The sequence below is a fragment of the Apis laboriosa genome, unplaced genomic scaffold (assembly GCF_014066325.1).
Source record: "Apis laboriosa isolate Shangri-la unplaced genomic scaffold, ASM1406632v1 scaffold23_cov150, whole genome shotgun sequence".
NCBI classification, from domain to species: domain Eukaryota; kingdom Metazoa; phylum Arthropoda; class Insecta; order Hymenoptera; family Apidae; genus Apis; species Apis laboriosa.
This window is the reverse complement of record NW_025222452.1, coordinates 3,635,188-3,651,561: the sequence shown is the minus strand read 5'-3', so window position 1 is coordinate 3,651,561 and position 16,374 is coordinate 3,635,188. Positions and strand designations below refer to the sequence as shown.

General features: G+C 43.2%; 1 protein-coding gene across 4 annotated transcripts in view; it reads left to right on the top strand.

Annotated features, from left to right (window-relative positions):
- LOC122713437 (heterogeneous nuclear ribonucleoprotein K) overlaps window positions 1–16,374 on the top strand; it is a 90,890-nt gene that overhangs the window by 15,002 nt on the left and 59,514 nt on the right. For all 4 annotated transcript variants that reach the window (XM_043933876.1, XM_043933875.1, XM_043933874.1 and 1 more), the window contains exon 2: window positions 8,531–8,589. The gene's annotated coding sequence lies outside the window, so the exon portion shown is untranslated. The remainder of the gene's footprint in view (window positions 1–8,530; window positions 8,590–16,374) is intronic.

Below are 16,374 nucleotides of genomic sequence, written 5' to 3'. Positions count from 1 at the left end.
AAAGAAAATTAAAGTTTTCCAAGTTTCTTTCTATCGTTGAACCGCGGCCACCCCCTGCGCAGGACCTTCTCAGAAGCTTCTCTCGCAGTATCGTCCGCGCTCACCCTCTAAAATTACCCCCGATACGTTTCTATAACTGCCGCTCTCCGCTTCGGGGAGTATTTCGCGACAGAGTGACGCGGACTTAAGACAGATTGAGGATGTACATATATGTATATATATACACATTGTGGATAATGGGAGAGAAGGGAAGAGGCTCGAGAGAAAGAGAGAGAGAGAGAGAGAGAGGATGACAGGTGAGGGGTTGCATAGGCGGAGGGGAGCGAAGGAGGAAGAAGAGGCGGAGGAAAGTCGGAGGAGAGAGGAGAGGGTGGATATCAAATATGCTTGGACAGATGCATCGTCCCACAGTAGTTTGCCATTCTTACTCCCGTCCATTTCCCTCTTTCTCTTTCTCCTTCACCTTGTTTCTATCATTTCCCCGTCCTTTATTCTCGGCGCCGGTTTTCCCTCTGTATTCAAACCCTCCTCTCCCCCCTCGCCGTTTCTATTCGGACCTGCTGGCTCTCTCTCCTTTTTTTCCCGCCGTGCAATTAGCTCCCAGCGTGTTGCACGCTCCGCAAGAGTTCACGTACTCTCGAGTCCCGGCCAGGCTGGGGCACGGCACTCAGCCGACACCTGCATTAGACCCCGAAAGGTGGTAATCTAACGTCACGGGGACGACCAGTCGCGAGATCTCCTCCCTCTCTTTTATTTCTTCCAATTTAATATTGAAACCTTTCTCTCTCTCTCTCTCTCTCTCTCTCTCTCTCTCTCTCTCTCTTTCTGTCCTCCTTGTTCAAACAATTTAGTTTCGAGACGGATAATTTGATCTAGACTACCTTTACCCTTTTTTTTTTTTTTTTTTTTTTTTTTTTTTTTGTGAAACGGTACACGTGACGTTTTCGTGAAAACGAAAGGATCAAATAGAGGCACACAATGGATACAATGTATTGAATTTCATGCCATTACGAAATTATTTGTGTAAACGTGTCAGAATCGAGGGGTGACGCAATGATGAGTATGCAGATTGATAAATATATCATAGGAGGAGATTGTCTCCTCCTATTTGTGCACGTTGAATTTTGAATGTCGCGTAAGGGTAGTGGTTTCGTCTCGCAAAAAAGGAAAAAAAAAAAAAAAGAAAAGAAAAGAAAGGAAAAAAAAGCGATGGGAAGAAAATGGGAGAAGGGGTTATTTGCAAGAGAAATCAACGTCATCGGTAGAAAATAGAATCGTTGTGCTCGGATCGATCGCCCGAATCCTGGAACGATCGAAGCCTGGAATCCAATTTATTCATTGGTTTTCGTTCGGTGGCATCACTCCTTCAGAGGAAGACCTTTAGAGTCTGTGCATCCCCCTTTCGGGTTATCCGCGTTTAAATATTGAACTTCGGCTTGCGAAAACGCCTTCCCTACATCCTTTCGATCAGCACTTTCTTCCTGTGTCACGTTCCTCTATCGACTTACGACTTCCTTCCTAATTCTCTTCCCAAGCCCTTCCATCTCTTTTAATCCCGCTCTCCTTCTTTCTTGTCAATCGTCCGATTCAAATTCCGGGCGACTTTTTAATTTATACCTCAACTTTCGACAATGGACAATATTAGATCTTGGTTTCTTTTTTTCTTTTAAGAAGAAGAATTTCCTAGACGAATTCTCTTAAATCGAGAATCGATCAGAATTTAATATTATTTCGTTGCTCGCATAATCGTTGCCAACGAAAGTCAATTTTTAAATCAAATTTTATTTCGAAAGATCTGATTGGATCTCTCCGATCCAAGTGAATCGCATTCATCGGACATTCTAATTACACGAATGTAACAATGTCAAAGTTATCGCGAAACTTTGGAAGAATTGGAAGAACTCGTTCCGATACACCAACTCGCGTAAACTATTCTGACCAAACGTACCTTTACAAAGTTTATAATACTTTAAAGCGTTATCCCGTACGCAAAAGGAATATTTCCCACGGCCTCTACGTTGTTGTGCTTTGTGCATTTGCAATAACGCGAATTAAGTTGGACAAAGGACGATACGGCGATCTCTATATTCGTCGTTCGAAAAAAAGAAAGGAAAAAAAAAAAAAAAAAAAAAGAAAAAAAGAAGAAAAAAGGAAAGAAACCGACCGACTGTCCCCTCGTATTCGAGGAGGAGGGTGAGTGTTTAGAATCGATCGAAATCCATTTAACCCGCGATGGAGGATTATTCGATTCGTAAGATTGGCCGCGGCGGCGTGCGGCGAGGGAAAATAAAAGAAGCGGAGGAAGGGAGGGGAGGAGAGGTTGAGGGCGGGTGGCACGAGCGAGCGGATGAAGCGCGCGATTAATTATGCAGAGAAGCTGCGATCGATGGAGGAACGTGCTCCCGTAAAATATTGATACCACGAATAGACTCCGCTACCATAACCGTTCTCTATTTTCCACCTTCGATCCAACATACAACTACAACTCGTCATTTCGTTATTTCGTCGAGCGAATGTGTATTCTTTTGCGCGTGCCTTTGTTTCGAGATTCTCGATTATTCTGCGCTCGAGGATAGGAAGAGGTGGGAAGAATTCGACGAAAAAAAAAAAAAAAAGAAAAGAAAGAAAAGAAAAGAAAAGGAAAGATTCGATCGATGAAAATTTGCTTGCTCGTCGATCGTATCGGCATATTTTGGAATGTCGGAGGAGGAAGAGATAGATTGAGGTAAAGGGGGATGGATTCCGGAGGAAAAATCTGGGATGATAAGAAAATTGCTTCGAAATCTGGGTGTAACTTTTGCCTCGAATTCTCGGACGATTAATGCCCTCTCGGGGAGGAGAATTAGGGGCGGCGAAGAAAATAGAGGTCGGAGAGGATCGAAAGATTCGGGGTGGCAAGGATCGGCGGAACGCCGAGGAAATTGACTTAAAACCTGTACAAAGTTTCGGGAGGGGGCGCCGGTTGGTTAACTTTTCGGCCGCGACAGAAATGCGATTAACGAAATGCGAGGCTCTTTCACGAAACGATTAGGAAGGATAAAGGAGAGTCGGGGGATTGATTCGAACATGGAGTATTATTAAGTAATCGTTTCAAATTTACACGTCATTTAACATCGTGCGAAAAATTCTTTACTTTTACGATAGAATGGACAAAGTTAGAAGAATCGGGAAAGGAATTATAGGCGAGTAATAATCTCTAATGATTCTCACCGTCCTTGACAACACAATTTTCCGTATCATCGACGATACGTGCGAAACTTTCGTATCGTATCCTTAAAATAACTCGGATGATTTTACAAGGATGGAATTTCTAGTACTACTATCGAGAGGCGCGCAAAGTGAGAACAATAAGCAATAATAAAGAAACGGAACCACTGGAATAGAAATAGCGGTCCTATCTCGTAATTCTCCCTCTCTCGCCGTACGATTCTCCAATCGTACGATTCTGCGGTCGAAGGATGGCTTTGGGGCCGTGAGAGAGATATCCTCTCCACGGTTTTCCTTGGACTGGCCACCACAGAGAGCTAACCGCGGCCACTATTTCTTCTCTGTCGATTCGTCCCCACCCCCGCGTGTAGCCAAGATTTTTTTTTCGACTCAGAGAGAAGAGAACCGGCTCTACGAGGACGACGACGACGGACTCTCCTCGCAGGACAATAGACCTGTTCGTCTTTCCGTTCGTGTAACTTCACGCTCCACGCGAAAAACTGCTATCCACACACTCTCTTCGTCGTCTCTTCGTTCTACCAAACGTGTGCTTTTGAGCGTCGTCTGTGTATCGCAATTGGATGCTGGCAATTTTCTTTCGCGCGATTTTTTTCTTCTTTTATTCTTTTTTACTATTCTCGTACGCGAAGATGGAATATCGCGATAACATTTGCGACGAGTTATGACGCTTGTAAGGTTTCGCTTTAACGTAGCTTTTAATAGCGAAGGGGATGGAAAGATGTTTACCGAGAGATGCTTACAAGTTGGCGGGGAATCTTTGCAAGATTTGTTCAAATTTCAATTAAGATCTCTCGGATTTTACTTTTAAAAACTTCTCCTCGACCTCCATCGTGCATCGCGCCGCTTCCCGAGTTTGTCTCCTTTCCTTCCTCCGTGTTTTACGCTTACGGCGCAAAGCGCGACCGAACTAACTAACTATAAATTCTTCTTCCTTATTTTCCTCCTTTTTCCTGCTTTTTCGCCTCTCTCTTTCTCAATCTCTCCCTAACTCGAACCCTTTCTCTCAGAAGTAACTTTAGTGATTTCCGTTCGTTCACCCTTTTCCGGTCATCAGCCTCTCTGCTCTGCCCGTTCTTCCATCGCATTGTTATCCCTTCGCGGTTCGCTTCCGCCATTTCTTCTCAGGATCGTTTCCTTCTCTCGGTTGAAAAACACGCCGCTGAAAAACCGCGACGGGACGTCGCTTTTACGGTCAAAACTCCGTGGCATAATTAATTTGATAAATTTTCTGCGGATCTTCTCCAAGGTGGAAAGACGTGGCAGACGGTTTAAAAAAATACGAGAAAACTTGTCGCCGAAGAGATGGAATTTCATTTCCAAAGATAAAAAAAAAATCCTCCCAGTTTATCCCAGTGAAATTTTAAGGTATTTTTATTTATCGGATATCGTTTTCACCTTTTTAGAAATTTAATTAACCCAATTTACGTTGTTACGCGATTATTCCACGTGAATGGAATAATCACGAATATCTTGTTTGTTTGTTGATCTACAGAATAGAGTTTTGATCAGTTTCATTTTCGAAGAGAAACGTTGCCCGATCAAGGAAGACCCACTCCGCCGAGCTCTCAAATTTCTCTGTACCACAGTTATTGGTAATTGGAAACTTATTCTCTCTCGTAATTAGGAATTCGATCGCTCGTTCGACTTTATACTCTGTAAATCGTATCCGCGATACTGATTTGAATTTTTGTTTTATCGAGGGGTATGAAAAAGAAGAAAAACGAGTTCCAAGTTATTCTTTAATTCATCTTTTCCAGAGATATTTCGAGGGATTGGAAATATCTCACGAGCTATATATTTTTCGAAAATTCGACACCTTCTTTCCGGAAATAATTTCGATCGATGAATCGGAGGGATCGGTCGTGGTGGGGGAACGAAGGAGTCGGAACGAAACGAAGTCCCTACTTCGACGCCTGAGTGGATTTTAACGAAGCGAACATTTTTTTTCCGCGAGTGGAATCGTGACAAATGGGCTCCACGAATCGCAAGAATCGAGCCGATAGATCGGTCAGACGAAAATAGTCTGCGGCCGAATATAGAACGATATTGGTTCATGGTCATGGATTATCCGACTGACTACTATCAGGGGATAATTTATCACGCGAACACGGTCGAATTTCAATGTACTTATCCAACGTCTACGCGCATCAAGGATCGTTTCCTACTTTTTGCATCCTCGTTTTCGATGAAATTAAATTTTTATAGAAACGAATCTTACTTTCCTTATCATATTTCATCCGTCGATCGATTGAAATCTTTTCAAGAAACGATCAACGTTTCGTCGTTGGAGAGAGATACTTGAAATTCGAAGATTCTCATATTCTTCTTCTCTTTCCTTCCTTCCTTCCTTCCTTCCTTCCTTAATTCTTTCTTTTCTTAAAAAAATAATTATCTTTCTCAATTTCAAATTTGGGGAGGGATCGAAAGAAAACTATATTCGATTGGCGAAAATGTTCTCCAACCCCCTGCCCTCCTCTCGCCTCCCCCTCCCCCACAGGTCACAAAGGTCGCGACACCAGAGTTGTTGTCGACGTGGTCTCTTACCCGTCCCCTTCGCGGGAGGAGGGGGGGGGGAGGGTGACAGCGGAGAAAGAAGAAGCGGTTGCCCTCGAGGATTCTAGCCCGAGGTTATAGGCGCTAATCGCGGCGGGTGCGTGAAAGGGGTGAAAGGGGTGAAAGGGGGAGGGGGAGGGGGAGGCGTGCTGCGGGCGAGACGGCGGTATAGCAGAGAGCGGCGGTGAACGTAAGGGAGAGAAAGGTAACGCGCGGCAGGCCAGGGTAGTCAAGGTGGTGATATCGACCGTAGATATTGTTGAGGCAAACGGTAACCATGGGTGACTCGGCCCGATTGACCAATTACAGTGTTCACGGTGGCCGTAGTCGACCAATCGGCGTACGGTGTGCTGCCGGTTTTTTGATTGGGCGATACCGGGGATAAGAGACCAGTTCGAGGCCGCTCGGACCCAGAAACCATCGCCGAGAAACATCGAGCAGACAGCATCGTTCCACGGTTCTGTAAAGGAGAGGAGGAAAGAAGAAGAAGAAGAAGAAGAAGAAGAAGAAGAAGTTCTCTCTGTTAGGGGGGCAGCTGATAATCCTTGTGTCGTCGATGCGATGTCTTCCTCCCCGTCGTCGTCCATCTAATCGTCGCCAACTTTTGGATTTGGATTCTTTCTTCCGTCAGATCCTCCTCTGGTCTGGTCCTCTGTGTAAGGCTCGCTTTCATGCTTTCCTCTCTGTATCTTGCGCACCTCAAGCAAACAACGAACGATCGCACGGCGTGCTCGTCTAGATCTTGCACAGTCCAAGTCTCTCTCTCTCTCTCTCTCTCTCTCTCTTCTTTCTACTTCTCACAGATCTTTATTACCAGCTTTTCGTCGTTGTCGTTGTTGGATACGTCTTATTGTCAGTCGACCATTTGGCCATGCTTATAGCCGATAGATAGATATTCCCTCCTCCCGTTTTCGATGGGAAGTCAATTTTTTTCCGCGGAACATTCCTCGTCAGGTTCCACTTCTTTGAGACTCGCGCAGCTTTGTCTAGGCGCCTTTGTTATCCTGCCTCCATTGTTCCACACGGTCCCCGGTATTTCCATGCCACGCTGGCGTACAACTCTCTCTGGATTGTTCTGCACCCGACGAATTTCAACGACGAGTCGTCCAATTTCGCGACTCGTAGACCAGTAACCCCGCGGGGGAGGAGGGAGGAGGGAGGGAAGGAAGGAGGGAGGGGAGAAGGGGGTCGAAGCGGAACTCGCCTTCTTTGCTTATTACACTCGCTATTCGCTCGAGACCCTCTTACGCGTAGGAGATGCTCGTTTCGTTCGTAGAATCGTCACGGGACGATTCCTGCTCTCTCTCTCTCTCTTTCTCTCTCTTTCTTGTTCCTTGGATTTCGCGTTACTTAGGTTTACGTTTCGTTTTCGAACGAACGCTTTGAATTTTTATTCAAATCACGACAACTTATCGCTCTTCTTTCAAACGTGGAAAAATTCGTGAACAATATCGTCACGTTTCCTCCTCATTCCTATTAAAATCTATATTTACCTCCATAGAGGAGTAACAGTAAAACTACAATTATTATGCATCGCGTTCAGCCTCGACAAGCCTTCTGTGCCAAGTCGTTAAACGAGCCAAGTATCGATGAAAGCGATAGAACTCTTCCACAATTTATCATTCGCGCGATTCAATACGTTCAAAACCGAACAACTCGTTAGCAATAATAATTTAGATAAAAATTTATGAATTTGCTAATCAGTCGTACGACGAATCGTTTCGAATTGTAATAATTCCTCGGGGAAACGAAGTTTCTATAGAAACTGAGTGACGACGATCCCTACGAAATTTCTCCATTTCTCCATTTGGAAGGAAATCACGCGAGCTTTTGATCGCGGGAGTCGAATCGAGTCGATCGAACTCCTCCCCTCCCTTTCCCTCCCCTTCGGGCTCGTTCCACGGAATTCGAGCGGAAAAAAGAAGGAAAAGAAAGGAAGGAGGAGAGGAGCAGGATCGAAGAATGTTATGTAAATGAAGAGTCCGCCGGAAGTCGTCGAGTTTGATTAACTATTCATCGACGTTTCGGGCGGCAAGGCACGCGAGGTATCCTCCCAAGTTGGAAAGAACGTGCTCTCGCTGCCAGATCAGACTCGACTCGGCAAAGTGAATTACAAGCTTGTACCCCCGTAGCTTCAACACGCTTTCAACGCGGCTCGGTCGCGTATTTTACACACCGGACAATCCCCTCTCTCTCTCTCTCTCTCTCTCTCTCTCTCTCTCTCTCTCCCCTCGAGACACGCGTTGATCTATGTGTTTGCTCGAGGAAAATTAAGTTATCTCATTATCGCGCACCACCGCGACTCGGCCCCGCGTAGACAGATCGCTATTTTGGCGCCAAGAAGTTTAGCCGAGTGACGATTCACCGCCGTTTTTCGTTACGGAAACTCGAGGAGCGTTTTCTTCGAACGACCAAGTGTATATATATCGAAAAAAGATTCGTTCGATCTCGTGGAAATTTATCCAACGATTTTGAAACAAGGAATCGGAAATAATGGGATTAGAAATATTGAGTGTAATTGAAATTGGAAAAGAGTTAATTTTGTTACCCTTTTCGTTGTCCTTTTGAGAAATTTAAAATTAATTTTACTATAATTGTAGTTTAAAAAATCTTTGGTTTTAACTTGAGCAACGAAATCTCGCCGATCTAGTTTTTCTCAGGATTGAGAGTTCCAGTTCGTTAGCTAAAAATATCAATAGTTGTCACGATTAGAATGTTTTAACCGTGTACGATCCTCTTTCTGTTGCAGAGAGTTCAAGTTGCAAGGGAGACGTTGTGAGAGCGAAGCGCAGGCAGTAGCTCAAACAGGTGAGTACGAAGAATCGATTCTTACGTTTAAACAAGTTGGAGAGAAGGCGCGATGATAGTGGTGTAAAGAGTGAGAAATCTTAATTAACGAATTCGTATTAAAGGGGAAATTCTTCTCTTTCTTCCCGTGTCGTTCGTCGAAAGATAAATTGAATTACGAGGAATCGCGTGTAATTGAAAAACGAGGACCTCGGCAATTTGCCTGCGCGATCGTTAATTAAATTCGCTCTTGAAACGATACGCGGAAAGGTTTGTCTCTCTCTCTCTCTCTCTCTCTCTCTCTCTCTCTCTCTCTCTTCCTTCCTTTCTTTCTCTCTCGGGTTCTCCCAAGATTGCAAACGAGTGCCAGTTGCAACGATGCCAGAGAGACACGTATCTCTTTAATTGTTAATTACGTGCCGGTTTCGCACTCTTTCTCATTTATGGTGATCCCTCGATAAGAACGATTAACGTCTCCATTGTTTCCAAGAGGCAGAGGTTTTCAACTCTTTCCATCCTCGCGAGCATCCTCCCACTCATCCTAACCCCTCTTCTTCAGAAGTTTTTTTTCCTAACATTCATGGAAAATACGAGATAAACGAGAGATTCAGTCAGGAAAATGATAAAAGTGATCGAAGAATTATTATCCCGCTTCGAACCTTGTCCTATATAATGAAATAATTGAATATAATGGAATACAACGAATAGTGAGATTAAATTTTTTTTTTCTCGCCTATAATTACATCTTTCGATCGTTATTTCAACATCGTTTCTTATTTTATCCTCTCATTATCGTTCGCTTCTTATATAGTCATCATATATAATTTATAGAATTATTCGAATTATTCCATCTATCCCCATAAATTTTAACAATTTTTTCACATCGTTATCCTGCGTCAATTTTCCAACAAACATTTTTTTTACACGAGTTAATTCGTCCACTCGTCATCACTTACCTCGCGAATCGAATGATATCAGCATCTCGATTAAAAGAAAAAAAAAAAAAAGAGGTCAAACCTCGTTCATCACGATCCCTCGATCGCGGGAACAAAGACCGAGAGAAGAAGGATAATCTTCCTGTGGATAGGAATCACGGCCGCCTGTTAGGCGCGTTAAAAAATGCACAAGTTGCAAATGAACTTTCTAACCATTCCATTCATTGGTCGGTTGCCTGTTCGTGAGAATACGATATTGCACGTGAAAGAGGAAGAACGTTATCTCTTATACGACGTGGCTCCCATTTTTCCGTTCATTCGAATGCAGGTTGCGGGGCTTGACTAACGGACACGTTATCTTTACGTGATCGGCAAACGAGCGTTTCGAAACGAGCGGCTCTCGGCGTGGAAACCGAGAAAGGAAAAGCGCGGAAACGCGCGCCAACATCCAGCTCGCAAAAAAATTCCGCCCGATGGAGGAAAGTCGGACAGCGTTCCGCCCAATTCCAGCGTTTCTTCGCCCAATTTCCATTTTTTCATCCCCGAACGAAAAAGAAAGGAGGGAACGTTTTCCTTATTTAACTCTATTTAATCGATTCGATAATCGAAATTATTTTCGCAGAGAAATTTTTAGATTTGGGGAAGGAAAAAAAAAAAAAAATTTCTCTTTGCTTGAAAAATTATTATACGTATTTTTTCCCTCACGATGATAAAATGGTTAATAAATGGAGGTATAGCTCGACGGGAAATACGGCAATTGGAATTGGAAGGGGGACGCGTGTCGCATTGCGATCCAATTCGTTGGTAACGCGAAACGGGGCGAACCAGTTTCGGCGTGAGAGTGAAACAATGCTTTCCGTTTCTTTCCCCGTGAATCAAGAGGCGAATCACGATGCGTGACTGTGAATCCTAGCGCGGGTTTCGACCATAAAATAACAACCGGCTCCTTTTTCGCCGCTTGTTTTACGAGCTTGTTTCGCCTCTTTCGCCTCCCCGCCATGTTCCTTTTTTTTTTTTTTTTATTTGCCCATCTAACGATCCGCTATTCCACACACGCGTCTCAACAAAATCATAGAGAACTCGCCGCGTTCTCCATTTCGTAAACCCCTTTGATTCCCACGAAAAGCTTTTTAGACACGTACGTACAATTCTCATCGATTTTTTTTTTTTTTTTTTTTTTTTTTTTTTTACCCCTCGTATTCGACGGGTTACTTAAAAATTTCAAAATATTTCGAATCTACTACGGAAGACTTTTGGATCTTCTTTGCATTCTCTTCTCTTCTCTTCGAGGTAACGACATATATGTTGTGAAGTTAAAATCACGTTTAATCATGTTTAATAAAAATATATAATAAGGGTTGAGATTGATCGTCGAAATTTCATCGAGAGTGGCAAATCGTAATCATCCCTCGCATAGTTCGTTCATCTGACGAACGGTTAGAAATTTCGCGCGGTAAAAGCTTTGCTTCGCGAAACTTTAGCAAATCGTCTTTGTTCCGTACGTACGGCCGTTCGTTTCTTTTCCAATCGACGACTATTATTCACCTGGTATATTCGTGCGGAGACGACGAAATGATTCAGGTAACGAAGCTTGGCCAGAGTAATTTGAATGTGAAAGGAAAACAGCGGATGGTTAACACAATTCCGATCCTCGAGGCCCGAATATTCAGCGGGGACGGTGCTGGCGCACGTACGTTTGTCGTTAACGAGGCTCTTTGATCGTGGATTTGTGTCACAAGTTCGTTCGCCGAATATTTTCCGACAAATGAGACTCTCTTCGAATCGAGGAATCGACGATCTTTTTCTTCTCTTTTTTCTTTTTTTCTTTTTTTTTTTTCTTTTTTTCGAGAATCATTGAACGTAGACACGCTTTCTTCTCCATCCGCGTCGAATATTTGGAGTACCGTGATGTTTCGACAATTTCACCGTGAACGGTGATTATTTTATTTTTTTTTTTTTTTTTTTTTTCTTTCTTCGAAATCGCGAAAGAAAAATTTTTTACGTTGGCCGTAATTTTGTAATTAATCGTTTCCTATTTTTGGACACGCAATTGTTTCGGACTTTTACTTTCCAATTAACGTTATTTCGAAATTTTTCACAATTGGCCACTCGACTCGTTTTCCATTCTTCGTGTTACGGTGTTAAAATTTAGAAATTTCTAAAATTTCACGGCATAAAAATTTTTATGGCAACCCGCTGCAATTTCCAATTGCAGTTTAAAGTGATTTCTCTAAATTAGAGAATAATTTCTTCGAGTACGGAATGATCCTCGTTCGAATTATCATCGTCCGTCCTCTTCTTATTCGTTTCGCTTCGTGATTATCGCTATCGAGCTTGGAACAATATTGTCCGGTTAAATAGAAACGCGAAGTTATGCCGAAAGTAGGTTACGAACTCGCGTCGCTTCCAAGTTCCACTGGCTTCGCCAGGATAGAATTATCTTGTTAACCTTTCGGTTGCCATCGAACTAAATAATTCCCTTATCGAATCTCTCTGCGAAATTCTTTGCGAACGGATGGAACCGAAGTGCGGTTAATTCGCAAAAACCGAAAACCGACAAAAATGGGAATTCATCGGTCGAACGATGAAAATTTGGCCAACTCAAAATTCGCCTCACGATCCACTCGTGTTTTTCGCGAGGGAAAGTAACCTCGCGAGAAAAAAACCTATAATTTTCCTAATTTTAAATTTAAAATTCATTCGTCTATTGTATCATCGTAGAAAAATATTACAAAGTCGGGGAAATGAAATCGTTTCTTGAAAAATTGCCAAAATTTATGATAAAAATATTAGATTCTCGTCAGAGATCAAATAAGATCAATATATTCAAATTAAAAAGATATAGATATTCCTTTCGTTGGCGGTTAGAGAGATTAAAAGCATCGAGTATATGTTTAAAATTCACTTTGCATAGAAAGAGTAAACTTTGCAAGAAAGAGTAAACAAATTCATAATGCGACTCGCTTCGAGATGAAATTAGTTTTGTAATAGTATCGAAGAATACGATCTAACGAAACGAAAAGTTTGTTTTGTCGCTACTCTATCCGAAGATTATCGCTTTATTCGATATTTTCGCGTTGAAAAAATCGAAAATCGAATCGGTCCCCTCGCCAATTTGGCGAAAAGAACGAGATCTACAGAAATCGAGTATTTTTTTACGGAATGAGAGAGAAAAAAATCTTCGTTTTTCTCGGATAAAGTTTATTACGAATCATTAGAGACGAGTAAGACTAAAAGACTTTTATTGCATCGTAAGAACATGATTTCCTAAGCGGTTCCAAGCGGCATAAATATAGCTAGCACTTAAGCTTTCGCGGATTTAGAAAGCGTCATAGATATGACACGCACAATACTCGCGCCTTTCTCCGATAAATTCCTTGCACATTCAATTTTCACATTTGCCAGTTTTACCAATCGATGGAAAATTTGATGTTTTTCTTTAAGTTCCACACATCTTTAAAATCTTAGGCATATATATATATATATATATAGCTCGACAACGTGATTAATTGTTAAAACATCGTTGAAAAAAAAAACTTAACAACAATAGATGAGTTTTATCGGAAATAAATACGACGATGCACATTGGCTTCCTTCGACTTGGCTTTTTGTAATCGTCCGGAAATCGAAAGTTCTCAAAATTGTCGTTCAAAGCTTTCCTGATCCTTCGACTGGCCGACCTCGTCCAATATTTTAAATCGACCGTTTTCCGAGATCGATCTAAAAAAGAAAAAAAAAAAAATCAAAAATACTCGATCGAATAACAAATAACAACTCTAGAAGAACCAATAATTCTAACGTTTAACTTTTATTCTCAAATGTATTCTCACTCGTATGATAAAATTATAATAACTCACTCCTCGAATACGCCTTCGAATCACGCTTCGCGGGGTTAATACTTTCGCTGTCGGTACACGGATCGCAAATTCATCTCCTCAACCCCGTTACGGGGCAGCCCGTTGACCCTATCACCGTCCTACTCGTTTTTCCTCCCCCCGAGATTTTTCCATTGAAAAGGAGAAAAAGGCGGCGAAGAAAGTGCGGCGTGCCATCACGGTCTGGCAAGGGTTATCGTGAGGTGGAGGGGGAGGGGGAGGCGCACACGCGAAAAGGGTGAAACGAAGGGACGAAAGCGAGGGCTCGGCGCATGCGCGCTGACGCAACAATATGGTGAATTCTGCGAGGCAGCCCAGTATCCACCCGACCATCAGCTGATCAATATACTTCCGCACACACGCCACGTCATACGCGCGGCACACGCATGTCACGCATCGTGCGAACCGTTACGCGTGTAACACTGTGCGAACGTGTGAACGTGCACGAACCGCTGTGCACGCGGATATCGGGACGGATCCAGGAATCGGTCAACTTCACCTGGAACACGGGAACTCGCGGTGGAGCTGTGCACGCAAGAAGTACGTTTCGCCTCAATTTGTGCTCTCTCTCTATCTCTCTCTCTCTCTCTCTCTCTCTCTCTCTCTCTCTTTCTCCTCGTCCCCAATTTTTCACTTTTCTTCAGTTTTCAGTTTCTAATCAGTTTCGTTCCTATCTCTGGTAAAGTTGGAAAAATTCGGTATAGTATCTCGATCATCCTTCCGCAACGATTCCATGTAAAATATAATAATTTCTTTCCGCCGAGTTTCCTGTCACGAGGAATTTGGATATATGTCGTGGAATCGGATGGATATTATATTCGTATACACGTATAGTTGACGAGTTAAATAATTTTAAATAATATTTAGTCAGCTGTTACGATACGATGTGAATCGATTTTAAAAAGCTTCTTAAAGTATAGCTTCTCCGTATAGTTGGGAAAGAATTCGTGTTTATCGATCGGTTTACTCGACGCTCTGTTCGATCGATCGAAGGGAAGCGGATACGTTAGCCGATCACCCTGCTTATATCATTTTTCTTCCTCGCGCAGGCATATTCGAACTTCCAACTTCCAAGTCGAAGAAACATTTCCATCGCAGTGTCGGTTACTTACATAGTCGTTCAACCGCTAAAAAAAAAAAATCGAGTTTCGAGTTGGCGACCAATCGATGAACGACGTAAAATCCTTGACGAGCAGGAGTGCTCGTTCGATACGTAGTCACGTTTCATACTTATCCGGGACTGACCGAGCATCGGTCGATCGCGAATTTCGCGACGATCCCTCGGCAACCAGGTATCGCTTCCGCGGCCTACATTTTTCTATGCGGTCGCAGTCACCGCAACCGAGCCGCAGTTTTCCGCGTTGCCATCGGATATTCTCGCGTGTTCTTGGTCGATTCGCCGTGCCAACAACCGAGTCTAGCTCCTGGAAAAAAGAAGATCGTCGAGAATTTCCTCGAGTTGCACGAAGAAGAAGAAGAAGAAGAAGAATAAGAAGAGGAGGAGGAGGAGGAGGAGTGTCCCATTGTCTCGGGGACGATGCACGTGTACACGAATGTTTCTCACATGCGCTCTCTCTCCCTTTTCTTATCCTGTTGGTGTTACAACAAGGTAGACGAGACTCGTAATTAGCGAGAAACGTTAATGGGAGAAACAAGTTTTCGAATGATTAATCTCGTTCAATTTGTTCGACTTGTAAAATATTTTGAGAGAATCTTGCCTTTCAAATGGGTTTCGATGTGTTTATTAACACAAAGAGTATTTACATTTCGCGTCCGTGCGAACGTTTTCGTTGATCCTTGGCCGTGGCCGAGGACCGGATTTGTTCGAGCAACGTGTTTGTTTATTGTGAATTTCGTAATTAAATTTCGAGGAGTGAAATTTTTAGAAACAAACCGGTGTTCGGCCGGTTCATTAGCAGTGGGACGGATTAAATTTGTGAAAGGGAAGGCATCGTTTCGAGGGAACGCAATTAAAAGTTGGCCCCGGACGATGGGGCGGATACCGCGGGGCGGATCAAATTATTCGGTGATCCTAAACACGGTTCCAGATAATTTCTGAACTCGTGTGCCCGCGAAAAGGCCGGCATTAACGTTCTCGTGGCCGAGTGGGCGAGGGAAGCGTATTTTCGGTGCCCGGTGTTGCAACATCCGCGACTCGCCGCTGTGAACGGTAAAGTTGAATGAGATTTAAATTTAATTCTGAAATTTCGACCGAGTTCATTCGGTAACGAGCTCCTCCTGTTTCTCGCCAACTCGCGATCCTCCTGTTGATACAACGGCGCGAGTGTTAATGTTATTCGATATTATCGTGCATGTACGCCTCGAGTCCCATGCAATTACAGAAAAATACTTTTATCTTCGTTCTCTTCCTTCTTCTTCCATTCTTCTTCGTCCGAATGCACGCGAAATGAGATAAAACTCGGCGATGCGTCGTAAAACGATTTGTCAAAGGAATTTCCAAGTCCAAATCGACGTATCTATAAGACATCTATAAGACAAAATTATTTTTTAATCGCTCTGTATTCAGTAAAAATGAAAAATCATTATCGATATATTCTTTTTTAAATCATTAAGAAAAAACGAATTAAATCGTCTTGAATCGTCTTAAGCGCGATTCTCAACTCGAACAATATCTCGAAGATAAAAGAGGAGCAACGAGAAATTTAAAGCGTAAAAGGAAAGAGTGGAAAGAAACGTCAGGTAGTCGTAAGAAGAAGGAGGGGGCGAGAGAGAGAGAGAGAGAGAGAGAGAGAGAGAAGCCCGCAACCGTGAAATTCTCTCGCCGCGTGGCGATTGTGGTGAACTCGTTCATTGACTTCGCTCCCCCTCCAGGCCTCCCCACCCGCCCCTCCAGATGCATCCGGATTATTCGTTCACGTCGTAGCATCGCAACCGGAGTGCACTTACTACTTATATATACGTACGACACATGTGCGTTTTCGTTCTCCGACAAACATCTCCCCCCCTCTCTCCCGCCTCTCTTACGCGCTACATTC